The sequence below is a fragment of the Pocillopora verrucosa genome, chromosome 8 (genome assembly GCF_036669915.1).
Source record: "Pocillopora verrucosa isolate sample1 chromosome 8, ASM3666991v2, whole genome shotgun sequence".
NCBI classification, from domain to species: domain Eukaryota; kingdom Metazoa; phylum Cnidaria; class Anthozoa; order Scleractinia; family Pocilloporidae; genus Pocillopora; species Pocillopora verrucosa.
This window is the reverse complement of record NC_089319.1, coordinates 9,563,189-9,590,607: the sequence shown is the minus strand read 5'-3', so window position 1 is coordinate 9,590,607 and position 27,419 is coordinate 9,563,189. Positions and strand designations below refer to the sequence as shown.

The following is a 27,419-nucleotide window of genomic DNA, read 5'->3' as shown; positions in this document are numbered from 1 at the left end:
GATGTTGCGTTTTTCACTTAATATTTCAAGCGCTGCAGAGCATTACATCATCATGTTCTTAGTTACCAGTTTCCTACTACAAAATGGTCAGATACTCTCATCAATCATTGGGAAACCAACAAAAGACAGAAACTCGTGCACTTAACTTACGTCATGTTCTTGATGTGACAATACAGTTTATGGAATAGAAGTTCTATCACAGTTATATTCCTTCTATTGCTCAAAATGATAAACAGGAAGATTAAACTGGGTGATGGAATTTACATCTGCTCCCCTGGTCTTTGTTTCCGTGAAGTACACTCAGCGGAAGAATTTACATCCGCTTATTATGTATTGTGACGCTATTCCAGCTTGATTTGTCCTCATTCCGCGTTCTGTTTTTATTTTATCGGTGGAGATACTAATAGACTAATCAACAGCCGGTTTTATCAAAGGAATTCACATCCTGTTATTGAATGGTAATGGCTAAGTGACTTAATTTCAATTTCTTTTGATACTCAGCTGAGGTCTCCTTGCTGTTTACCATCAATTTCATTGGCGGCTTCTAGTAATAAGTTGGTGTTTTGCAGTCAAACCTCCACTGAGTGACCCTCTGTCAAGCGGCCAGCCTTTGTGAATTGGCCACTTTTAATCCTCTTCAGTTGTAGTCACATATACAAGTGTCCTACACGGTTAGGCAACCATGTGGTCACGTACTGATCGAGCTATGTAGCTATCTTGTCATGTCGTAACGATTTATACAGTTAGCGGCCAGCCCAGAAGGGACTGACATGTAATCGCGTACAACTGTAGCCCTATAGTATCATCAAGTCGCTTAGCCACTGAAATCTAGCAGCAATTTAGTTGCTTCTTATCAGTCCGCGTATCAAAGAGTCCCAGAAAAAACAAAGCCATGCACCTTACCACAAATAAGCTGGCTTTTTTCAAGTCTGGAAGTTCGTTAATTTGGTATAAAATATATTTGCTTCCGTTTTGAAGAAGAATTAACGTTTTTTCTTTTAAATTAAAACCCGCATTTGTAAAGAGCTACACACACAAGACCTAATCACATCAGTGACACACTCGGCTGCGCCTCGTGTGCCACTTTTTTGTTCTTACCACATTTTGACGTCATCTGTGATCTATTACTGAACAGACACACGGCAACTTGGAATCCATTTGTTAAATAGAAGCTGAAACGGCATAAGGCAATGAGACAAGAAACTTCGACAGCAATCATTAACCATCGAGCTACAATCTTGTCGGCAAAGTGTCGAAAAGTGGCTCACGACATGGGCTATTTGGATGCGTGCCTTCAACACTTCACGCTTTTCGTTTTCTAATAACACGCCAAGCAGGTGTGTACACTTATCATGACAAATATTGCTGTTTGAAAAACTCATTGCTCGTAGATTATACAATGCTAAGGCAAACGAGAGTTTTTACAAAGGAAATTTTAGTAAAAGGAAAGAAAACACTCCTTCCAAGCATTCCATTTCTTAAAGCGGTGCATCTTGCGGTCAGCCTAATAAAAGCTTGTTATCAATAAGTCTTGTGTGTGTAGCTCTTTACAAATGCGGGTTTTAATTTAAAAGAAAAACGTTAATTCCACTTGAAAAACGGAAGCAAATATATTTTATACCAAATTAAACACATCACACATCACACGTTTTCTAATAACACGCCAAGCAGGTGTGTACACTTATCAAGACAAATATTCCTGTTGGAAAAACCCACTGTTCGTAGATTATGCAATAAGTAGGAGCCGAGATAAAAAAATGAAAACTTACAAAAAAATACCCCGCAAACTTTCTACATTATAAACACTGATTAGGAAAGCTGACTATGTTTTATGCCTCCATTTTTGTAGCAGTCAATGGATGAAAAGAGACAACTTACAAACACTAATCTTATTAAAAATCATATGAATTGTTTATACTTAGCCGTATGTTTGCAAAAGACACATTTCTAATTTAACGTAATTAGCCATGCAAAATTTGGGGTAGAAAAACTGGTTTGAAACACTAACTTTAGCATTCAACCTCACAGTGCTTTGGAGAACCACCACTATGAGTGTCTTCAGCTTCAATAAGATCGTTCTTTTCGAAGTTATTCTTCTAATTGGTAAGTACACAGTTCTAGGCTCTGGCCGAGTGTAAACCAAGGATTTTTAAACGTATTCTCCATTAGTTTTTACATTCGCCCAAGACGACCTACAATGCTGATGACACGAATTTTAAAAAATAAATCAAAGAGAAAAAAGCTGTAGTAAATTCTATGTATCTGAAAAACCGATTATTATTATCCGGGGAGGCAACGACTCCTGTGCCGCTATGCCATCCATAGAAAAAAAGAGGACCTGATAGCAGGTTATTAGTGTTACCTAGTTGAGCAAGTAATCAGTTGAAACGTCCAAAAAACTAGTATTTCAAAACAGGTCAATCTAGATACAATATTTCCTTAGAGCTGTTTTATTCCCATGCTCTATTACTCCAGCCTTAGGATGCGGCGCCTAGGTATTTTAATTGTGGTTGCAACCTTTTACAATTACCTTTACCTTTCATTCATGAAAGTGTTTAAGCTTTCTGTAAAGGAAGGGCAGAAATTTCAAAAACGCCTGAAGGATAAGAAAAGCAAGTCACTGAGGGAAAAACTTGCCTGGTCAATACCTTACTTTAGGACTTACTTTGGGGGATGTTTAGACTCTGCCTTCAGGCCCAACCCTTAAGTTTTTTGAGGTACTGCTTTTATGCACCCTTAATTGCAAGATGGTACCTATTTCATGAACCTGATCAATATCATAGTATACCTTCTGAAAACCCTATGAAATGGAAATAATTGCGCCCTGAACCCTTGCTTACAGCGCTGATTCTTGGGCCGAGGTAGTTAAGACATACGTTGGTGTTAATGACCAAACTTATATTCTTTCTGCTTTTTGTTTGATATTCTTCACAGGATTTGTCCATGGAGGTATGTATAAACATGTTAAGAATAATCATGGAGACAGGAATTATTAGAGTTTACTTATAGAGAGTTTGTAAAGAAACAATGTTTATGAATAAAAATCAAATTAACATTCTCAGAGGGGATTTGTTTTCCAACGATTAATTTCCGTAAAGAAAATAATTATATTTGGAAATAAACAGCGAGTGATGATGAAAAAGCAACGCTCTCTTTGATCTTTTCTTATCCAAAATGTTGATCAGATATCGATAAAGAAAGCAATGGGACGACTATCAGTTGTTATAACCACTCCTTATAAAAGTCAACTTTGGTTTTAAATTTCTGCTCTGTGCTCTTTAACAACACAATTTGCAATTTCAGACTGCAACTCACCTCTTGGTTTACAAAGCGAGGATATTCCCAATTCAGACATCACCGCCTCCTCCGAGGTAAGCAACTTACCTAAATTGGTGTATTGAACTATCGAAAATTGCTACATTTTCTTTCCTGATATGCTGTGGTAGAGGTTACTCAAGGCACATGTCTAAAAATTGCGACGAGCCAATTAGGAGACCACAAGCTGAACCCTTCTTATTTTACATGAATGGTTTGCGCCAAAATTTGATTCAGCCGATGTATAGAGAATCGCCCATTGATTTTTCTCCTATTCCAGACCATCTGATTATTTTGGTACCATGACTTGGCCTGATATGTTGCTAGGAAGCTGAAACATCTGGAGGCATCATGATGAAAGCAAATGAGATTTGCGTATTAGTTTTCCTCCTATTCCAGACCATTTGATAATTTGAGTACCGTGACTTGGTCTGAAATGTTGCAATCAAGCAAGGAAGCTAAAACATTTATTTGTTTGTTTGCCAATTAATCGACCAGATATCTTAAATTGGAGTTTCTTTACAATTTTTGATCTTATTGGAATGAAATTTTAAATGACTGGTGAGATTGCGAAGGCCCTCTTACGATTTAAAATGGAGATACATTACTGTGACACCATAGATTCCTGAGAGTAAGATAGGACAGAAGAAATGAGGAAAAAATCGAATCTAGAACGGCTACCCCTATAAATTCATTCCAGTTATATCATTTTCAGAGTTTATCGATCCAAAATCGAGAAGCATCGTACTTACTTAATCATGATCTTCCTTTCTCGTTGGAATATATATCATATAATAATTTCGTTTACAGTGGGCTGCAAACCATGGGCCCAGCAATGCAAGGCTCAATCGTCCAGCTGGTGGAGGTAGAACTGGAGCCTGGTCTGCCAGAGCAAATAATATGGGACAGTGGATACAGGTGAACCTTCGTCAACTAACTCGAGTCACTAAGGTGGCAATTCAAGGAAGACAAGACCATCCACAATGGGTTACTGCATTTAAAATATCTTACAGTCTGGATGGAAAACACTTTGAATATCAACAAAAGGTATTTTTTTCAATCGAAATTTTTAATGAATTCATAACACGTTGAATAATTAGAATACTACAGAGGTTGAAGTAGTTTGAAAGTTGAAGATGAAGTAGAAGCCATGGCGTTTAAGATGCTGAATTGCGAGGGTATTAAGCTGTTGACCCCTCTATTTACCACTGTAATAAATATTATAAAAATATTATAAAAACAATACCATTTTACGGAAACTGTTCGATAAAAAAATCAACTTGGTTGGGATTTTCGCTCTTTTTAATATCAATCTGGTTTCCGTCTAGATATACTACGGAAACAATGACAGAAACAGCATTGTTTTTAACATTTTAATGGCACCGATCGAGGCTCGCTTCGTTCGTCTACATCCATACGCATGGCATGGACATATCTCTTTGAGGATGGAATTTTATGGTTGCAGCTTAAAGCCAGGTAAAAAAGCTAATACAAAGATCTTATTAAATAGGTTCCGTTTCGAGTGTCATCATGCCGACAATATTTGAGCTCAAATGTGTTAGCTGCATGAAGGACAGATGTTTTCCCACTCGAACAGTAAATATTTCTGAGATAAGCGCCTTTATTGTCCTCTCCGGAAGATTTACCCACGCAAGCAAACTAGTAATTTTGTAAAGGAAATATTAAGTTAAGATGTTTACATATTGTTTTCAACAGAGAGTGCTTCACTGTTTTATTTAACCTTTTAACTCCTGAGAGAGGCTGGTCTCTAATTTCTTTTTACAGTTTTACCCTTAATCAAATGTAAAGGTCCGGGAAAAAAGGAAATGATCACCAATACATAATTTTCGAACAAATTCTTCTTGTCAGTAACATAGGAAATGTAAAGAGAATGATGCGAAGGGTATAAACAGTAATGGTAACCTGGAAATAGATAATGACGATACCTATTTTTTCGATAGAGTGCGCTCGCCCCTTGGGCTTGGAGAACTACCGGATTCCTGATTCAGCCATTGCATCTTCTTCGGAGGTAAGCCTTCTCCAGATTCCTCAGCGAGAATTTCAATCTGTCGTAGTATTCACGTGTATCCTCTCTTTGTCTCTTATCATTTTATTTTGATTAACTCTCGCTTTATTTTCTCAAGTTTCATTTTTTAAAATTTTGACATCGTTGATGTAGATTTAGTCTTGAACATATCAGGTTTATCCATTAAACGATGATCAAAACATTGCAATATTCATATCAGCCAAAAAAAGTTAGTCCAGTTTATACTATCAATCCTAACAAATCTACTAATTCTTTGTATTAAGTGGGACTCCAACCATGGACCTACCAATGCCAGACTTAACAGACCTAGTGGTGGCGGGAAGACTGGTGCCTGGTCAGCCAAGAGAAATGATAGAAACCAGTGGATTCAAGTGACATTTCCTGAGGTCACTAAAGTGACAAGAGTTGGAATCCAAGGCAGATATGATTACAATCAGTGGGTTACCAAGTTCAAAGTGTCTTATAGTCTTGATGGTATTGACTTCGTTATCCTCGGCAAGGTGAGTTAAATGTCAGCCAATGGTTAGTCTGGATAGTATTGATTTTTCTAGCTAAGATGAGGTGAGGTGAAAAATGTCAGGGTTGTACGAGTTTTGCCAAAATCCTTCACCTTTTGGATTTATTACCTTGTGCATAGCAGTAACACTAGCAGCACGTTGATTATTTTCCACCCTTAGAATTCATTGTTTAAATAGCCTTATCTCTTAACTTTTTCCTTGTTTTTACACGTCAATTTCATAGATATACAACGGTAACAGCAACCGTAACAGCATTGTGGTCAACGATTTAGGGCACCCATTCAAGCTCGTGTAGTACGCATCAATCCAGTCGAATGGTATGGACACATATCCCTGAGGATGGAGCTGTACGGCTGTCGTTTGTCATCAGGTGAGAGTATTTAGTGGAGTTTCTGACAAAATTAATCTTGTATGGTAGATCCAGAGTGAAAGAGAAATGAAGCAACAATGAAATTTGTATATGAATATCACAGGAAGAACAATCTTTCTTCTATGGAATCTGGAGTTCGACCCTCCCTCTGATAGATATCTCTTCATCGCCCTCAAACCGGAGGCTTAAAGTGTAAATCGAGTGTAAAACTCATACATTTAAGTTTTATCTAGCCAGGTGTGACCTAAGCTTCTCAATTTCTAAGGGAAAATGTGATGTATCATTATAGAATGCGCAACCCCCTTGGGAATGGAGAACAGGGTTATCCCCAATTACGCCATAACAGCTTCCTCAGAGGTAAGAATTATCTTTACTTGAGCTTAACCTTATTAATTTAACCTTAAGGTTAAATTAATAAGGTTAAACGGACTCCACACGTGTGAGACCTCTTGTTTAGTTTTTATTTATCCTTTTTTTGTTAGTTTTCTTGCTTTTATTAACTATCGTTCCTCTCAATATTTACGGCTCTAAACATCCTTATTAATGAACAATTACATTTTTGTTGTTAGAGCTTCCCCTCTGATAAGTCTTGCTAATTGCAATCCCAAGTAAAACTAGAACTAGTCGCGACCTCATCACTCGCATTTTCCCGCGCGCAAGGTCTTCTCCCCATCGGTTGAATTTAACTTTTTTACGAACTGCATATCTGGTCACTATCTGGTTTTGGTGCTATGACTGGAAATTAAACCGTACAGTTTTGTCTAATATAACTATTTCACTGTTAAGCTCTTCCATTATTTACATATCACAATGGTATCATGTTGCAAAAACATTACTTATTAACAGTGGGCAGCAAATCATGGTGCGTCTAACGCAAGACTGCATCGCCCAGCAGGAGGTGGAAGGACTGGTGCCTGGTCTGCCAAGACAAACGACAAATCACAATGGATTCAGGTGGATCTTCGCGGAAAATTCAAAGTGACCAAGATTTTAACACAAGGAAGGCATGATTATGCGCAATGGGTGACCCAGTACAAGGTGTCCTATAGCTCAGATGGGGTGCATTTCAGTGATCAAAATAAAGTAGGTTCAAAACTTTCCATTTTTTACAGTTTTTTTTCATCGTATGTGCAGGGCTGATAATGTATGCAATACCATTGAGGTTAAAAGAGTGCTTTATCCACTGCTTAGCCATTATTTTAATATGTAAGAAAAGGAATACTCAACTCGGTCATATTGATTTGAATATAGAGGTATTAGATTTAAAGCAGTAATCTTATTACGTCCTTTTGTAGGAAAATGCTCTTTTAACCAAAAGTCTGCCTCCTCTTTTGCATCTTTTTGCAAGGTGTATCAAGCCAACAAAGATCAAAACACCGTGGTAGTGAACACTTTAGAGTACCCGATAGAGGCGCGCTTTATACGTCTCAACCCTAAACAGTGGTTTGGTCACATCTCTTTGCGAATGGAGCTTTATGGTTGCAGTTTGAATTCAGGTTTATCATTAGTTTTGTTAATTCTCTTGTAGAAAATAAATGTCACATTTTAAGCTTTTGTAGGTAAAGGCTCAAACAACTTTGATAGTGACACAGATATAACACAATACGTCGTAATTTGAGGGAAGCAGTTTTGTACAGACAACTCCTTTAAAATATTTTGTTTAAAAGTTTTAACTTACAGACTCTCAGAATATGCATGCTGCCAGTTACAGAATCAGTTTTACAGAACAAAATCTTAATACATTAATTAAAATACGTTCTTGCAATGGTGACTGGGCAATGCAATACGCGCGGACTTTTTACGGCAGGTGTAACAACTTATTACGGACTTCTGTACGAACCCACAAATTGGAAATGAAAGGTTTTCGGTACAATTTTGTACTTTTCGGGGTGCTTACAGTCATTTCACATCTCATACAGAGCAGTGATCTCCTCGGCCCATTATGGAAAGGAAAAATGTTTGCAAATATACAAATTTAAAAGAATTCGTGAAGCTTTTTTGGTTCTGCATCTCTCCCATCAGCAACAAAGATCGAGGCCGCGCGAAACAACATGTCCCCCTGAGGGACCTGGTACAGGGTTGGATTATCCAAGCATTCATTTGGAGCAGTTTTATAAAAGTTGCATATTTATATAGTTCATGAATGTTAAGCGAGTTAGGAGGGTTGATTACCGTGAGTTAGTTGACTCAATAAAAACATAACATTGCCCTACTTTACGCTTTAGTTGAAACCATCTGCCTTTCCCATAATGTTTTGCCTTCTTTGGTAACAGAATGCATGTCTCCCATGGGAATGGAAAATAAATTTCTTCCAAACTACGCAATTACAGCCTCTTCTGAGGTAAGTTAATCGTTACATAGAGTCTCTGCTTTAGTTTTGAGGCCAGTATTACTTGTGGGAAAAACATAACAAATGCTAACTGTTAGTTAGCAAACAGACCGTGTTTGTGCTGCGAAATATCTCATTAAATTGAAGAGCGTCATAGATTGAATTACGCTCTTATATGCATGGAATGTATTTTATACCGAGACAGGGCTACGACTAAGCTCATCCTTGCCAGTTAGCTCATTTAGGTGAGCTATCCTCGACAAATTATAATAAGCAATAAATTGCTTAGTGATCTAAAAAAATTAAGAACAGACATGAGCTAACAATTCGCGATCCCATTCAGGTAACCTTGAGTTTTGTTGAGTTGTTTTGCGGTCAGGAGTGGGCAACCTCTTGCCGGACGAACGTAGTGTGGAAAAAAACGTGATCAATCTTTCAGTCAGTAGCTAAAATTTCAGATACAGAGGTCTTGCAACTCAAAGGCACTAACTCTACCAGAAATTCAACAAAGCCAGCTGAACAGATGGTCCGTTGTGCTAAATGGGTCACTGTGGATAAGTATCTATTTAGACTTCAAGTCTGAGGTATTTGTATCTTATTTCCCTCAGTGGGCGTCAAATCATGGAGCTTCAAACGCAAGGCTGTACATATAGCAGGCGGTGGAAGGACTGGTGCATGGTCTGCAAGAACAAATGACAAATCACAGTGGATTCAGGTGGATCTTGGAACAGTCCAAAGAGTGACGCAAATTGCCAGTCAAGGCCGATCAGATTATGCTCAGTGGGTTACAAGATACAGAGTGTCTTACAGCTCTTTTGGAAAAGTTTTTTCCACATCCAAGATCACGTGAGATAGTGATAATTAGATTGTTGTGTGGTATTTGTTGGGAGTTCCATCATACCCTCAGAATTAAGAGGTTGTTCTTTAGTGAATATACACTTTTTTCACATATGGGGTTTGTCTAACGTTCACTTCAGAGAGAATTTTGCGCCAGCTTGAGCAATAACTAGAAATGATGTGCTATCCGGAAAGGCTCAAATTGTTTAAATTTGTTCCCCTTTTCAGTTTTAACATACATGTGCAATACTTTTGCATAACTATTTTAGGTTTACCAAGCCAACAGTGACCAACATAGCGTTGTTGTAAATACTCTTGTCAAACCAATTGAGGCTCGTTTCCTTCAGGATAAAAGTTGAAGGATGGCATGGTCACATTTCCATGAGGTTGAACTGTATGGATGTCATGTTCATTCAGGTTAGCAAGGAGTCTTACATTTGGAAGTTCTCCCTGCAAAATGCACTTTCCAACGTTACACTGTTCGTGATAAATAATAGTTTGAACAAAATAAGTTACTAAAGGAAAACTACATCATTTTGAGTGAGCTGCACAAGTGTTATTGTTTTAAAGCTAACACGTTAGTTTTTGGACCAAAGGACCTTTCTAGGAAAATATTGCTGTCTGCGCCATTATATGAAACATAGAATAAAAAAGATGATAAGTTTTGAGCTCGGTAAATAAATAGCGAAAAATTCTTTTCGCCTTGTCACAAGCGTGGGACAGATAAAAAAAAATAAAACAGCTCTGTGTCCCCATGAGGAATCCGCACCCCGGTGCTGTACTATCGAGCCAAAGAGGCTCTATGGTGAGCGAGGCCCGTTACGAGTATATGAAACAAATCAAGATCACCTATGTTAATAGGCTTCACCCCATGATCTCTTGTACACGACTGCCAAACTCAGGTCACCTACATGTAAGGCATCTAGATTCTCCAGAATTGCTTGGAAATTATTTCATTGTTAGGGAAACTATCTCTAATTTTCACGCTTTAGAGATGGAGGCAGACCGATGATTGGAGGAGCTACGCAACAAAATTATAATTTTTCCACTTGAGGATTTTTTAACAAACGACCACTTAGTATCATCTAATATGTCCCGTGCGTTGCTAACACTTGTCTAAAGATTCCCTCTGAATATAAACTCCTACTGTAATGGCTTTTACTAACATTGCATTTTCGTTTATTTTTAGCATGTGTGTCACCCCTTGGACTAACCAGTAAGAAATTACCAAACTCGGCATTAACTGCCTCTTCTGAGGTAAGAGAGTTATTTTTAGATATGCACACTGTATGCGCATACATATTCATAAGCGCGTGAAAAAGCTATGCAAAAAAGCTAGCTTTTTTCATTCGATACAATATAATTTCTCCATCACTTCCATGTTCCTACACGAAACACCAATCATTCAAATACTTTCCCATAACCACTTGATTTATATTTAGCGATAAGTACATTGATATTCATTTAGATTTATTGATAACCACATAACCACAAGGATCTTCAATATGTACATGATACTTTACTGCTCTATTAATTTTTAAGGAAATTGTTTCAGAGCAAATTTTTGTACCATATGGTGTCATAGCTATACAGAAATTGGATCTCTTTTCTTTTGCAAGTGGGCGGGAAACCATGGGGCCAGCAATGCAAGGCTCTACCATGTTTCAGGTGGCGGGAGGACTGGAGCGTGGTCTGCTAAATTCAATAACAAGGTCAGTGGTTAGAAGTTGATCTTGGTGAGACGACCAAAGTTACAATGGTAGTAACACAGGGACGGTACGACTATGATCAGTGGGTGAAAAGTTACAAAGTGGCCCACAGTAATATGGCGATCATTTTGAATTCCAAAACAAGGTAAGACGAATAACGAGTACATTTCTAAAGAAACTGGTGCTGCGCCGGCGAGAGAGTACAGCGGGTATCAAGCATTATAAACTGAGTTGATAACGTAAAATGACCACCGTTAAGAGTTCAAAGCCGACTTTTCGAGCGTTAGCTCTTCGTTAGACCAATGAAAAGGGGCTAACGCTTGAAACGTTAGCTTTCAAACTCTTTACGGTGGCCAATTTAATTTATCACACAGTTTATAATACTAAAAACCTTGTTTAGACGAACAACGTTTGCTAGTTTTGCTTCCATGTTATAACCTGGATTAATTATTTAAAACTGCATTGAAGTTAGGCTTGTATCGCCTAGCTAAACAAAGAGTTCTCCATAGCTTGGTCAACGTGGTTATACTCCTGAAACCACTAATCTCTACCTGCGTTGTGTACCTGGTCCTGTATAAATCGTTCGTGATTTCAGGCTATCGAAAAAAATCTTATCCAAACGACTATTTCATAATATTATTAAAATTAGGTTTAACCAGACTTTCACCGCTCCTCTGATGCCAGCAGTAAAAAATTATTCCAAAGTGTATAAAATAAAGTCACTAATCTTGTCGCCTAACTTCATAAGAATTAAAGGAAGGACATAGGGAAATGGTTATGCCTGAGGCCCAGCCTTGAAGAAACACATCTCATATGGTGAGTCACTTTCACTCTATTGGTTAACAGTAGATTCAAACATGTGCCATCGCGTGGTGCTTATTTTCAGGTATGACAAGCTAACGGAGATAGGAATGGTGTTGTGGCAACATTAATAGGTTGATCCAACCAATTCGAAGCCCGGTTGCGTCCGTAATTTATCCAGAGGACCTTGGTCACGGCCACATATCTATGAGAGTGGAATTGCATGGCGTCGAAAATCGCGTCTGGTAAGGTCATCTTGTCTAAAATGGGCCTACGTTTACCAAATTAATGCCAAAACAAGCGATTTATTAGAGGTTCCAGGTGCCTTTTCTAATTTAGGCAAACAATGGGGTGGTTAAACAGTCATTGAAGATTCTAGATCAAGTCAGAACCGACATTGTAATTGATGGAAAAGCTTTCTGCCTAAAAGATTATTATCAGATAGCTCTGAATTTCTAAGTCTTTGCCAACCCCAGGTAGGGTACCCCAATATCAAATTTTCTTACCCGAGCTTTAGGCGATTTAGAATCACGCGTCTGGTTTTAAAATCAAAGTGCGGCTTAAAAAAAAAAAAAAAGTACTCATCGTGCTCCCATTTTCGTTTCTTTCTCCTTTAACATCCTTATTAGGTTGTAATCTTCCCCTGGGAATGGAAAACTACCATATACCTGACTCAGCCATAGCAGCCTCTTCACGGGTAGGTTATCTCGGTATAATTTTGTTTTTAAGACTCTAGAAAATGTATTTTTCCCTTAATTTTACAGAAAAATACAAAGTTTGTAATGACCAGAACTTGTTTGAAGATGTTGCTTCCCTTATGAAAGTTCTTTGAGCCAGTTTTTGTATCGTGCAAAACTGTTCTGAAATTAAAGGAGACCAAAAAAAGGTATACGCTCCATAGAGCAGAAGAAAGAAATACACCGGAAAAAAACCGAGAAGGAAACAGAGCAATTTCAATACTGTTATCATTAGTCCTATGAAAATACTAGTAATCAACCGTCTTACTTCAAAACTTAAATCATTGATAAAACTTTTTTTCTAAACTAGTGGGATCCAAACCACGGACCAAACAATGCCAGAATCTACCACATGGCTGGGGGTGGAAGAAGAGGAGCTTGGTCTGCGAAAGCAAATGACAAGGGACAATGGATTCAAGTAAATCTTAGAAAAGCTATGAAGGTGACCAAAATTGGAATGCAAGGTCGTCAGGATTACGCCCAGTGGGTCACCAAGTACAGAGTGGCTTACAGCACGGATGGTCAGCACTTTTCAGTTCAAAATCAGGTGAGCAAAAATCACCCTTTAAGCATTATTTACTTGCCACTTTTAAGCTCTTAATTAGTTTGCATTTCCTGCATTTTTTAGACGGAGGTCACGGAGTCAGGTCAGCTAAACAAATTAACGAAAATATCAACCCTGAATCAAAAATCTCTGCGATACAGGATGCGTACTTTTTTTAAATGATCACAATTAATTCGTTTTATGAAATCTTATTACAACAACCGGTGATAGTACTCTGGAAAAAGATTCAACGGCTGGTTTTATGCTAGATGACTCGAGTCCACACACGCGGATTTTCCAAAAGTAGAAAACCTGTGAAACTTTTTTTTTCTATTTTGAATGAATATATGATCTACCTCGAAACTTTGACGAAATCAGATTGATCAAAAGTCGCATTGAAGTTTCATGAGTTTCAGCAGTACCTTGGATTTGACCATGTTGAAAGTACATATCTTTAATGCCAACGTAGTTTCGAGGGAAAATTCCTACTCGAGAAACAATGTGTTTTTGAAGCTGTTTGATAATCATATGCAATACCATTTCAGAAATATTCAGGAAACAGGGATCAAAATACTCTTGTTATAACTGACGTGGCCCAGTCAATTAAGGCACAGTATATCCGAATCCTTCCTCAAGAATGGCATGGACACATCTCTCTGAGGATGGAGTTGTACGGCTGCGACACTTCAGGTGATAATTCCTTAATTAGAAGCCCATTCCTTTTCTCCTCATAGCAAAACTAACAGAATTGCTTTAATTTCGTGGCAATTTAGGGGCTATCGACGGTGGTTACTCCGAATGGGAAGACTGGGGAGAATGCTCGGTGTCATGTGGAAGAGGATCACGTTCAAGGAGACGATCATGCAATAATCCTGTTCCACAGAATGGTGGTTCAGACTGCTCATCCCTGGGACCTATGGAGGAATTTGAGTCCTGTAATATGCAACCTTGCAGGGGTAAAGAATGATAAAACGAGAGGGATACAACCAATCCCTGTTTATTACAAAAAACTCTTGTTTCACAACGGAAATAAAAGTTTGTAGAATTGGCTATTGACGGTTGATTTATTTAGACACAGTAAGACGAAAAAGATATCTTCTTTGGTCTCATAATATATAAATATGTCTTTTCTTGGGGGATTTATTCCCCTTTCTCTTTTAGTTTAGGCGACGGTTTGTTCGTTTCCAAATGATTAATGAAACTCAAAACAATTCAAATTCAACTTAGTTGATAACAAGCAGTCGAACGAATACGTTCGCTGGGCTGGATTAACTTATGGCTGAAAGTGGTAATCTTCACTAGAGTAACCTATCTCACCATTGACTCAAGAAGGACCTCATCCCGAATAGTTCCGAAGCCGAACTTAACTAAGTTTTCATTTTGCCTTCTCATACGTTGGAGACATACTTTTTATCCTCACTGTTATTTTTCCCGCATGGATATGATCCTGGAGGTACACGCCTTGATTTGCAATTGGTGCAACGAAATACTCCCACAAGGGCCACAGGAAATATTCCATTACAACGTTAGGTTACCTGCGTTAGTACATGGAGGTAAAACGACCGATTTAATTCATTTTAGATTGTGACACCCCTCTGGGAATACAAAGTGGAGATATTCCAAACTCCGACATCACATCTTCTTCCGAAGTAAGTTCAACAGGTGGTGAATAGAAAAATGGATCGATATCAGTTACTGAGGCTGTAGATATTTTTTAAATATAGAAGCTTTCTGCGATTGTCTCTTAATACTTAATGATGAATGATTCGTCTTTTCTAGTAGGGAAATCGATACTAACCATTTTCATATTCCTGCTCTCCTTAGTGGGATGCAAACCACGGGCCCAGCAATGCAAGGATCAATCGTCCTGCTGGTGGAGGTAAGACTGGAGCCTGGTCTGCCAGAGCAAACGACATGAAACAGTGGATACAGGTGAACCTTCGTCAACTGACTCGTGTGACTAAGGTGGCAATTCAAGGAAGACAAGACCATCCACAATGGGTTACTGCATTTAAAATATCTTACAGTCTGAATGGAAAACATTTTAAATATCAAGAAAAGGTATCTCTCTGAATTGAAATCATAATTAATCCAAAACATGTAGGCAAGAGAATTTCATGATATCCTCCAGCATGTGGACTTCTTGAGTTTATAGATCATTTCAGAGGGCTAAATCATTTAGTATTTAAGGTACTAAATTTCTTAGGCCTTGAGCGCACAAAAAGGAATTTAGTAACCCTTGTATGTCACAGAGAGTTGCAACCCGACACTGTTCAAATTATTGCAATGAAAATCTATACTGAATAGAGAGGGAAAACCTCTTAGTTATCTTAACGATTAGCATGCAACCTATCTTGTCAATTTCGATTTATCAGCCGGATGTAGAATTGAATATGATTGGATCGGGGTGTAATATCGTCAGATCATATCATAATCAAATCCTTTGAAACACTTAATCAGTAAATACACTAAGCATAAAGGAGTAATCTAAAAAGGGTACAGCAGAACTTGATTAAACATCAGTTTTTTTGCTATTAAGCCAAACTCTCTAGAAACATATTCTTTGCTTGTATTTTTTTCTACAGATATACAGTGGAAACAATGACCAAAACAGTGTTGTCGTGAACACCTTGGTAGAACCAATCGTGGCCCGGTTCATCCGCCTTCATCCGTACGTCTGGCATAGACACATTTCGTTGAGAATGGAGCTTTACGGTTGCACACTAGGACAAGGTGATATGAAAATTGCTATCAGAGCCCCTGTTAGCCACTTGCTTTCGCTGGTTACCTTTTCGTGAAAATCTTAGCATGCTAACGTTTATTCAAACGGCAATACTCTATACACATTTCTTGCATTGTTTCCATTAAGGTAACCACCCAATTTTTCTCTATCATAAATCAGTGTAGTTAAGATTACCTGCTTGTCCACTTCTTCCTTTTTTGACTTTGTAGAATGCAAATCTCCCCTGGGTATGGAAAACTACAGGATCCCAAATTCAGCAATCACAGCCTCATCAGAGGTAAAACAACGGTTATATGTCATTGATTTTTTCATTATTAAATTACTTTTCAGAAAATTCTTTATGGATGAAAGCATTATCACGAACCGATTAGAGTCTGAATTTCTTCGTTAATGTAAATGCAGCATTAATTCAGAATTTATTGACCTTATGCAAAGCTTTCAAAGCCGTACCCTTTGCTACAATTTCCTCGGAACGTAAGTGTGAGACTAACTATATGAGTTTTATGAATGAATGTCGGACCATGTACCTACAAATTACCCCTTCAAACCGATGGAATGAATGAATAATCGAAACAAACAATCGACTGATAGGTTGGTCGATGGATCGATGGATCGATGGATCTACCTATCGAGTAAATGAGTGACTTGGTGGTTGGATGACTGATTGACAGAAATCGATCAATCTCTTAGTAATAAAATTTGTTTACATTATTGCTCCAAGTGGGACGCCAACCATGGACCAACTAATGCCAGACTTAACAGACCCAGTGGCAGTGGGAAAACGGGTGCCTGGTCAGCCAAGAGAAATGATGCCAACCAGTGGATTCAAGTGACGTTTTCTGAAGTCACTAAAGTGACAGGAGTTGGTATCCAGGGTAGATATGACTACAATCAGTGGGTTACCAAGTTCAAAGTGTCTTACAGTCGTGATGGTATTCACTTCGTTATCCTCAGCAAGGTGAATTATATGTCACCTAACTAAAAGAGTGGTGCTTGCCAGTTTCATTATGGCAACGCTTGAATTAAGGATCAAGAAATCTAATTACTCTAAAATTAAGATGCTATAGTCGCTCTTTTCTTCCCGTTATTACCCAGGATATTACTGGTATTATCATTATTGTTGTTATTATTGTAATTACATTTGTTATCTTCCTTATAATAATTATAACTATTTATACCAATGCCTATATAGCATCTTAATAATTAAGCTATGACACAAATTGCTGTGTGACAATAGTCCATTTTACAGTTGTGTGCTTGGTTGCCAAGCCTTTGAACAGAAGTGAGGCTGAGGGTGACCTTGTTATGATACAAACCTTGCTGCTTTTGAAATGCAAATTAATTTGTTATCATGCTAACTAGATTCTGGTCTCTAACACAACAAGGTCACCTTCAGCCTCACTCCAAATCAAAGGCTTGGCAACTAAGTACACAACTGTAAAATGGCCTATTGTCATAACCTGTTAAAAATAAATCCCCGTAATGCATTTAATTATTTATCGATGTATCGATGATTAGAGTAGACATGATATGCCTAGATTTTTCAATTACCTGTTGCATGTAAATTTCATAGATATACCAAGGAAACAACAACCGAAACGGAATCGTTTTAAACGATTTAGGAACATCAATTATAGCTCGTGTAGTTCGCATCAATCCAGTTGAATGGTATGGACACATATCCCTGAGGATGGAGCTGTACGGCTGCCGTTTACCATCAGGTGATCTTTACTTCGTTACCAACTTATAGTTACCTAGGAATTAAAACCACAGTAAGAGAGAGAGAAACGTTTAAGGGGTGGGGGTGGTTGGGGATGCTTACATGGGGGGTTGTGAATGAGGGAGCGTGTTGCCAATGCGCGGACAATTGGTTCTGATTTTACTAAGTGCAAAGTTGAATCTAAAGTGTATAACAAAATGCTGATTGGAAAAAACAAACAATAGTAACGGAACAATGTATGCAATTACAACGAAAGTTTTGAATCAACATGACAAATTTGATGACTACGAGTAGGTTGCTCCCATTGAACGTGGATAGATTCTTTGCATTGGTCTTACGTTGGAAAGTTGTAGGTGCGTGGTCTAAAATGCTAAAACACTCATCAGAACATAGAGTGCGACATTGTGGAGAATTATGTAAATGTTTGAAAATTTTGAGAGGTCCTATGACTAGAAAACTATTTTTGTGAAGTGATATCAACACTCTACATACAACCATTACTACGTTCGAAATTATAAAATTATTAACTGAGCAAATGAAAATAAATTGCCTTTCAGAATGTTCCAGACCTCTGGGTATGGAAAACCAGCTCATCCCCGACTACGCCATAACAGCATCTACTGAGGTAAGAAACTGTGCGAGAAACCTGTTTAGCTATGGTAAATTAGATTTGATTACATCATTTTAAAATCTTGAAGCAGCATTCATTTATAGAAATTATCTGTAAAACAAAGTATTTTGAATTCATTGGTTTATTATAACTTAGTGGGCAGCAAATCATGGAGCCTCTAATGCAAGATTGCACCGCCCAGCAGGCGGTGGAAGGACTGGTGCCTGGTCTGCGAAGAGAAATGACAAATCACAATGGATTCAGGTGGATCTTCGTGAAAGATACAAAGTGACAAAGGTTCTAACACAGGGAAGACAGGATTATGCGCAATGGGTGACCCAATTCAAAGTTTCATATAGCGTGGACGGAACTAACTTTATATTTCAGAACAAGGTCAGTGAGTGATAACGAAGTTGAAGCCGCGGGCTTTGTTTTCCAGAGGAGGCATTGATCGTTTTACGATATATGCATTCGGTTACCTTCACTTGTTTAGGTGTACCAAGCTAACAGCAACCAGAATACAGTTGTGGTGAACGCTTTAGAGAAGTCCATACAGGCGCACTTCATACGTCTTCATCCCCAGAAGTGGTATGGTCACATATCTTTGAGGATGGAACTGTACGGCTGCAGTTTGAAAGCAGGTCAGTCTTTTACTAATTATTAGGTCATAAGGCTTCTAGGTCATCTTTATCGAATAGAAGAGGAAATTCTCTGAAGTCTATCAGCGAAAAGTATGGTACCATAATGAATATATTTACCATTCCTCAATTTTACCTCACTAAAGCAGTCTATAGAAGTTCTAGTCTTGTCTAGACTTGTGGTTAAAAATTGAGGAATTTTTCTTGAAGATTTCAGATCCGAAGAGTTTCTAACAGACTTTTAGCAGGTAAACGAGCTTGATCATAGCATAGCCTGTAGAGAAGGCGTAATTTTGGCGGGCGAGTGCTCAGTATTATCTTTGTTCTCAGATTGTACTTCGCCGATGGGAATGGAAAATAAGATGCTACCAGACTACGCAATAACAGCCTCGTCTGAGGTATTTTTATGTATCGGTTTTCTCTCATATAGTCAGTCTACGCGACATAAAGCAATTTTTGATCTGGGGTTACTTTTTGTTGTGTTTTATCTCGCTCTGTGATCGGTCAAGAAAACTAACACCGGCAACTAAAACTATCAGATTAAAATGCGAAATTGATAGCGACGTCTTCGACTCCGTTTTCATTGTCTCATTTTCAAATATCTGTTCTCTATGAATGTCTTTTACAACATTGCTTTTGATTTAGGTTTCCCTTACACTTAAATGTAATTTTAATCAGAAAAAAAAACCAAAAAAAATTAAAAAATTAAAAAAATTTTAAAAAATTAAAATTAACCTCTTAACTTCCTTTTCTAGAAGTATTTTCTTTTTAGTTTTATTTGTATATAATAGTTATCATCTGCTTCTGGAATAAATAAAGTATGTATGTATGTATGTATGTAAGTAGAACAGTTAATAGGAACCTTTTATTCCCAATTCAATCCACTCAATACACACAACAGGTCTTTTCTGAATAGCCCACATTAATTGCATGAATTTTATCAACTTTGACCCACCTCATTTTCACAACGCTTTCATTTTCTCTTCACAAAGTGGGCTGCAAATCATGGAGCCTCAAATGCGAGGCTGTACTTTATGGCAGGTGGAGGAAGAACTGGTGCCTGGTCTGCCAGAACAAATGCAAAATCACAGTGGATTCAGGTGGATTTTGAAAAAATGAAGAGAGTGACGCAAATTGCTAGTCAAGGCCGTTCAGACTACGCACAGTGGGTAACGAGATACAGAGTGTCTTATAGCACATTTGGAAAGACGTTTAAGTCCCACGATCATGTGAGTTACATCAAGAAAACTTCATGTAATATCATGTCCTATTCTGATACAATGGAGAGCTTTCAATTTGATTTTAATAGGTCATTGAATACCATTTTAATTCTTGGAAATTAGACTTGCTGCTTCGTGGAAGATACTATAAAACAAAGGAAATACGTAAGGAAGATTGCTTGTTTCCCTTGATTCGAACCACCTTAAGGACACAAATGTAGTAATTCTTGTTATTTTCTAATACTTTTATTATCAAAATCGTTGGTTTCAATTTGTAAGTACTCGCCCTGACCCTTCGTTCAATACCAAGCGTAAAGTAATCCCTAAATTAAAATTTTTGGCTAAGGAACGAGAAGCAAGCGATGAGAGTCAAACGCCAATGCAGAACTTATCATTGATATAATTATCATTATTATTTCAATGACTCTAAGAGTAATGAGCAAAATTGTTCCAGTGATAACAGAGTTGCTTGTGCTCTGATTGGTCGAGGTTTTCGTCATATCGCGCTATAATTATCTTCCTCAAGGTGATTATAGCATCAGCACGAAATTTCAAAATAGCAGCTTTGCGTTTTGTCAGGCCACCGAGGAAGTGACAAACGGAATAGAAGTAAAATCTAAGTTTGGTTTTACAGTTTTCAAAATAAAGATGTCAAGTTTTTGCTGATTGAAATAAATAAACCTGTTAAATTCTAGGGGAGAGTGGAGCTTATCTCTATACGAGTAATCATACAACTTTGTTAGAATGATTACAAAAAACAAAGCGAATTTACAACAGGATTCTAAAGCACGTAAGAAATTATATTAAAACAATTACTAATCTCAGGCTCAGTGAATATTGCGGAATAATTCCCTCGATTTTGTCTCGGGGATTATTCAACAATATTTTCTTCGCCTTCGGCGAATACATGTTAAACATTATTCTTAAAAAATAAATCTTAATTCATTCTTAGATCGCTCTTGATTTCGGAAATCCCACAATTGCTTAGAAATGGGCGATTCTGTGCTTCGAATCTCGCATGTGCTGGGTAACCTGCATGAAATTAAAAAGGGAGCGTATTCATAATACCAACAGCAACTAGCACGCTAGCCTGCGAGTGCAGGCGTCTTATTAGGGCGAGCTAACGTTATAAGCTCGTGATCGTTTACCCGACGGGCCATATTTGATTTGGAAGTTAGGTTAGACACCCCACCCCTCTCCTTATTTTGACCGTCAACTGACCCCCTTGGTACAGATTTATTTTTCTCCTCAACCTTTCGCTGCCATTAAAATCAAGTGGCGGCCATTATTTTTTGTCAAGAAAATACTGAGCACTCGCTCGCCAAACCACCTGCTTTGCAGGCTACTAAAACCCGTAAGATATATATGCAAAGATACTCTTTTTGTTCTTAAGAAGAAATATTTTGCGAGCAAGTTCAACTTTATTTGTGGAACATGGTTCACGATAGGTAATTCAGCTAAATGCGCACTTGGCTTTAAACTGTCTTCCTGAAAATTTTTTTTTTAAACTTGTTTCCAGGTTTACTCAGCTAACAGCGATCAACACAGTGTTGTTGTCAATACCCTCGTCAAACCCACTGAAGCTCGTTTTTTCAGGATAAATGTTGAGGGATGGCATGGCCACATTTCAATGCGGTTTGAACTGTATGGATGCGATGTTTTTGAAGGTAAAGTTTGATGTTTTTATTCAATTTATTCTTCGTTTGTTTGTTCGTTCAGGCATTTTGGCCATTGCAAATGTTGGGCGCAATTGTTACTATTATTATTATTATTATTATTATTATTATTTTAGCTAATATTTCAACTGTGATGGGTACGCTGATGGTAAACGTACCAGGCTATAGCTGTTATTCATGACTTTTCATCCTGTGATTATGAGATAAATGCCGAGTCGTGTTGATGATGTTTTCCTATGGAGCTTGTGAGCATATACAAACCATGGGCAAGAACACATTTAATTTTTAATTAATGAGTAACGTAACGTTGCCACATTCTGTTTATAATACAACAGAGCAATGCATGATACATAGATACTTATATGTTTTAGCATGTGTGTCGCCGCTCGGACTAACCAATAAGAAATTACCTAACTCGGCACTAACTGCGTCTTCTGAGGTAAGAAATATCCTTACAGTTCTTCTTCTCTACCAAACGATTACAATTGAGTGATTGGGTAATTTTGTCGTCGTTGTCATGCAGAGATGACAGCGATCTACGTAGTGTGATGCAGAAGTAATACGCTAATTCCGTTATGTTGTCAGTGGGATAGAAACCATGGACCCAGCAATGCAAGACTCTATCGTGTGTCAGGTGGTGGAAGGAGTGGAGCCTGGTCTGCTAAACTGAACAATAAAGGTCAGTGGTTGGAAGCAGATCTTGGTGAAACGACAGCTGTCGCCATGGTGGCGACTCAGGGACGGTACGATTATGATCAGTGGGTAAAGAGCTTTAAAGTGGCTTACAGCAAGTACGGGAGTCATTTTGAATTTCAAAACAAGGTAACTTATGAAATAAATCGAAAAATAATTGCATAACGTTTTAACTTTCATGAGTGACCGGGACAGAATTTCTCCCTACAATATCAATACAATATCAACCAGATAAGTGATGAAAATAAAGAAAAATATCAATTTAGGGATAATTAGTTGATCCAATACTAAATTCTCTGAACTAATATTATAAGAATTTTATGGTTGACAGTAAGGAGAATTAGAAATTTGATCTGGAAGTTAAAGGGCTAAGTAACATTACGAAAGGGCCTCATCTTAACCGATATTTAAGGAAGAGGACTGAAACTAAAAGAATTAAAGCAAACCTATCATTATCAATATCGCGTCTACTAGAACTACCAATTCAATTGCTATGATAACGATAATCATTATCGGTATCATTAACATCCTTTTAATAGGGGCCGTTATTGTTTACGATCTTTATTAACGATCTCCCGGGTGAAACTTTAGGCGGGGTTAGGGCAGTGTTATCCGCTGATGACACCAAGTTGTATAAAAACGTCAGCTCTGTCGGCGATTGCCTGTCTCTGGAGACCACTCTAGCAAACTTGAATGCTGGTCGAAGGTAAATAACATCAACTTCACCACCTCGAAATGTAAAACGCTTACTGTGACGCGGAAGAAAACCCCCTTGATTTACGAGTACACCGTAGTCAATACACAACTTGAGCAAGTGTCCGCGGAAAAAGAGTTACAATTATGAGTACGTTGTATTGGCACTCTCATATATACACCATCACCGCTGAAGCCAACAAGCTCCTTAGGCTCCTAAAGCGGACATTTCTCTATCTAACTGACACGTCTACCCGGCGCACGCTATACTTATCACCAGTCAAGTCACAACTCTGCCACGCTACTCAAGTCTGGTCGCCTGCTCAGGTTTCCTTGAAGGCACAAGTCGAGCGAGTGCAGCGGCGCTACCAGATGGACCTTACAAAACCGGATTGGCGAGATGTCCTGGACTTACTCCCTCTTACCTATGACAGAGAACTGAAAGACTTGGTATTCCTTAATAAGTGGTTATTTAATCATACTCACCTTGATGTACATAGTTTCACCAAATTTATTACTCACGGCCCTACCAAACTTAATAACTTCTTTAATTCAAAAACACTAATCTGTAAAACGAGCGCTTTTCAGGCCTCCTACTTTAATCGCATTTTAAAACTTTGAAATTACTCTTGTTTTGTTGCTCCCTCTTCGCTTTCCTTCCAGCTTTTCGTTAAACAAACACTTTTTGACCGCCTGAGAACGTCCTTTGACATTGATTAGCCCTGCACGTGGACACTAGTTGGAACTTGCTCGTGCCACAAGCTACAGGTGCTGCTGACACCACAAAAACTCGTTGTGATTTAGATTTCTCGTGTTTTATTTTATTTTAACGATGCCTCGCATGGGACGCCAGTCCCTGTCGCACCTGCCCTTTCGAGTTAGAATTACTTTTGTTCCTATCTTCATTTATCTTTGTCTCTATGTGATATGTTTTTGTAGTTAGTACTATGTTATAAACCCAATAAAGTTGTAAAAAATATATATTGTCATCTTTATTACTTTCTCCGTCTAACGATAGCCACTACTCAATAATTAGCAAGGTTACAGTTCTTGATTGAAATCCAAAATATAAGGTAAGACATCGTAATCGTTAAGTGCCATTTCATTTTGAGGATGTTGTATTTTGCAGGTGTATGATGCAAATACCGACAGAAACAGTGTAATCGTCAATGAATTGATTCGACCAATCAAGGCGCGTTTCGTTCGCATATATCCTGTGTCTTGGCATGGGCACATGTCTATGAGAATGGAATTTTATGGCTGTGAGATCCATCCAGGTAATTGCAAATCGCTTAATCTGGGTGTTTTCTTCCAATAAATAATCTGTTGCCAAATCCTTCAAAACTTATTGAACATAAATGGCGATCGTATCAGCACTCACCAGAGTATCCAGGGGACTTCTCTATTCAAGAGGAGACTTCAGGAGTGAAAAAAAAGATTTCCTTGAATTCCTTTGTCCCTGCAATGAAAATAAACGATGTAGCGGTGTATGGAAAATTTATATTTCACTGAGATCAATGTTGTTGCCCCTTTGTCAGAGGAACGTGTTGCCGGAATGATAGGCGTCCCACGCAGGAGAGAAGTTTCGCAGTCATCTTCCATGAGGGGACACCTCTATTTATGGGTCCCTTGTACTCGTCCTGAGGGAGTACGAGGGTTCCTCAGCAAACGTTTGCCATTGTCTCCATTTAGATAGATAAATACGTCATTAATTTACGTTATTAAGATATATTTGATAGCAATAAATGCATAAAAATCTTAGAAAGATTGTTGTGTCGATGCCGAAAGAGGTTTGCGACTGAATTCACCTACGTAGGTCAGAGAGGCCGCTGTTGTTGATAACCTGATCATATTTAATTAATTAAACGCATTTTGTGAGTTAACTTGATGCTTTTTTCTTATTAGAATGTTCGTTGCCCTTGGGATTGGAGAATAATTACTTACCAGATTCAGCAATAACTGCTTCGTCAGTGGTAGGTTGACCTAAAGTTATGAGCTCCAGGTTAAACTAAAGGGATATAATTGGAAACTTATCTAACCTATCACGATTAGGCCTTTTTTATGAATGAGCTTCGTAAAGGAAAAGTATAAATGCTCTCATCAGTCCTCAATAATTTAAATTAGTATGGTAACAATGTAATGGAAAATGGGTGTAATTTTTTTTTTTTTCAACAAACCAGTGGGATGCAAACCATGGACCAAATAATGCCAGAATATACCACATGGCCGGAGGTGGAAGAACAGGGGCCTGGTCTGCGAAGACAAACGACAAGGGACAATGGATTCAAGTAAATCTTGGAAAAATTACCACGGTGACCAAGATAGGGATCCAGGGTCGTCAAGATCACGCTCAGTGGGTCACAAACTACAAGGTGTCGTACAGCCAGGACGGTCACCACTTTGCAATTCAGAATCAGGTAAATTGTTCTTTCATAGAAATTAAACATCATTTCCTTACACTCGACATCAAATAAGTACCAAACTATGTTACCTGAAATGTAAAGGTATTTGTGAAAAAGGTAGTCATCTACAAGAATGACTGAAGTGAAAACATTTTATTTTGAGTAGCTTTTGCCTACCACTGTTGGGAACCTGATCAGGTCAGTTTTAGTGGCATTCTTTGCCAAAAAGTTACGCTCAGGGCGCTCCTTCACATCCGACAGTACACACCGGGAGGGTAGCAAATCTTCAGGAAAAAGATTTTAGACGCGTTAAGTGCCCTTAACTGACAGAGATCCTTAGTGACAGGAGAAGAGACGCTTTCACTCTCTACTTGCCAAAGAAAATAGTGCTCAAGGAAGCAGCCAATCAACCCACCATTAACAGGTCGTATCAATATAATTTCGTTTCGTTTAATTGCAATTTTAGGAATACGTTGCGAGTAAAGATCAGAATACCCTCGTTATCAACGACTTGATAAAGTCAGTCAAGGCACAGTACGTCCGCATCCTTCCACAAGGATGGCATGGACACATCTCAATGAGAATAGAGCTCTACGGTTGTGTCTCAAGTAAGATAAAACTCTTTAACCTAAGCAGCGGATCAAAGCTTATTTTAAGGCTGGCATGAACTCAAAAGACATTTTGCTTTACAAAGGAACAGTTTATGGCGGATACTAGCTCTTTTGAGTTCTAGGCGGTTTGTTTATTCTTGCTTTGAGTTATTCTCGCTTAGGGACAGTTTGGTAAATGCAGTAAGTCATATGCTAGCGCACAACGTGTCGAGCGCTAAGGTAGAAAAGAGGATACCGCGAGAAGAACTCAAAGAAAAAAGAAACAAACCGCTTAGAGTTCAAAGGGGCTAGATGAACCAAACTAAAGCGAACTAAAGGATTGCTTTCGAACCCCAACCCTCAAGTCCTCTTACTGATTATGCTATTATAACCACAGTAATTGATGGTGGTTTTACTGAGTGGAGTGAGTGGAGCGCTTGCTCGGCAAAATGCGGCTATGGAATACAAGAACGAGTGCGTACATGCACCAGCCCCCCTCCGTCAAATGGTGGAAAAGACTGTGAAGGAGCAAACAAGCAGCTTCAGACATGCACCAGCGGTGAATGCTCCGAATCTAGTAAGTGATGATTGATTTCGTTCTCATATGAAGAAAGCTTTCATTAGCGAGCTCGAGAAAAAAACAAAAAGTGAAAAATTGTATTTCTCTTCCTGTCGGAATTCTCTTTCTGATTGCCGAGTGTTATTTACATTAGTTTATCTGTTCAAGTTTTTTTTTACAATTTGATTTTCAGGAAATCCGTGGCAGAAATGAGTTGAACAACCGTGAAGAGTACTAAACATCGACAAATGGACTGATATTACATGTAGAACAAAAATGATGATTATCAAGAGTAAAGGGATTAGAAAATTTTAGGTTATATCAGAATTGACAAAGATGAATAAAAAAATCTTCATGCTGCAAATTGAGTCTTACGGTTTATCAGATTTTATTGTATTTTATGGCTGGATATTTTAGGCAGAGGGGACGTGTTTTCATGCAGAGAAGACGTGTTTTAAACGTGTTTGCCGTTGTAAGGTGTATGTATTGAAAATTATACAAAGAGAATTCCTATTAACGTACCGAGAGGAGGATTTTGACGGGGAAGGGAAGACTTCAATAGAAACGCATTTTTAACGCACATAGAGCCATGATGAACCAGTTAAAAACCTCGTAGGAGCCAACATATAAATAAACTGGATTTGCGTAAGATACGATCCTGGTAGATC

General features: G+C 38.2%; 1 non-coding gene across 1 annotated transcript; it reads left to right on the top strand.

Moving 5' to 3' along the window:
• The first annotated feature begins 1,995 nt into the window (after positions 1–1,995).
• LOC131778867 (uncharacterized) lies at positions 1,996–27,102 on the top strand. Its single transcript, XR_010718586.1, has 41 exons — positions 1,996–2,103; positions 2,935–2,949; positions 3,304–3,371; positions 4,126–4,362; positions 4,644–4,791; positions 5,277–5,344; positions 5,626–5,862; positions 6,104–6,250; positions 6,540–6,607; positions 7,097–7,333; positions 7,599–7,746; positions 8,524–8,591; positions 9,188–9,425; positions 9,686–9,833; positions 10,606–10,673; positions 11,036–11,270; positions 12,012–12,176; positions 12,556–12,623; positions 12,974–13,210; positions 13,753–13,897; positions 13,981–14,163; positions 14,789–14,856; positions 15,032–15,268; positions 15,793–15,940; positions 16,160–16,227; positions 16,672–16,908; positions 17,524–17,671; positions 18,228–18,295; positions 18,437–18,673; positions 18,774–18,921; positions 19,249–19,316; positions 19,911–20,147; positions 21,658–21,805; positions 22,186–22,253; positions 22,400–22,636; positions 24,330–24,477; positions 25,106–25,173; positions 25,381–25,617; positions 26,069–26,210; positions 26,590–26,769; positions 26,945–27,102. It is a non-coding gene; the product is annotated as an uncharacterized protein (transcript).
• Positions 27,103–27,419: the final 317 nt, after the last annotated feature.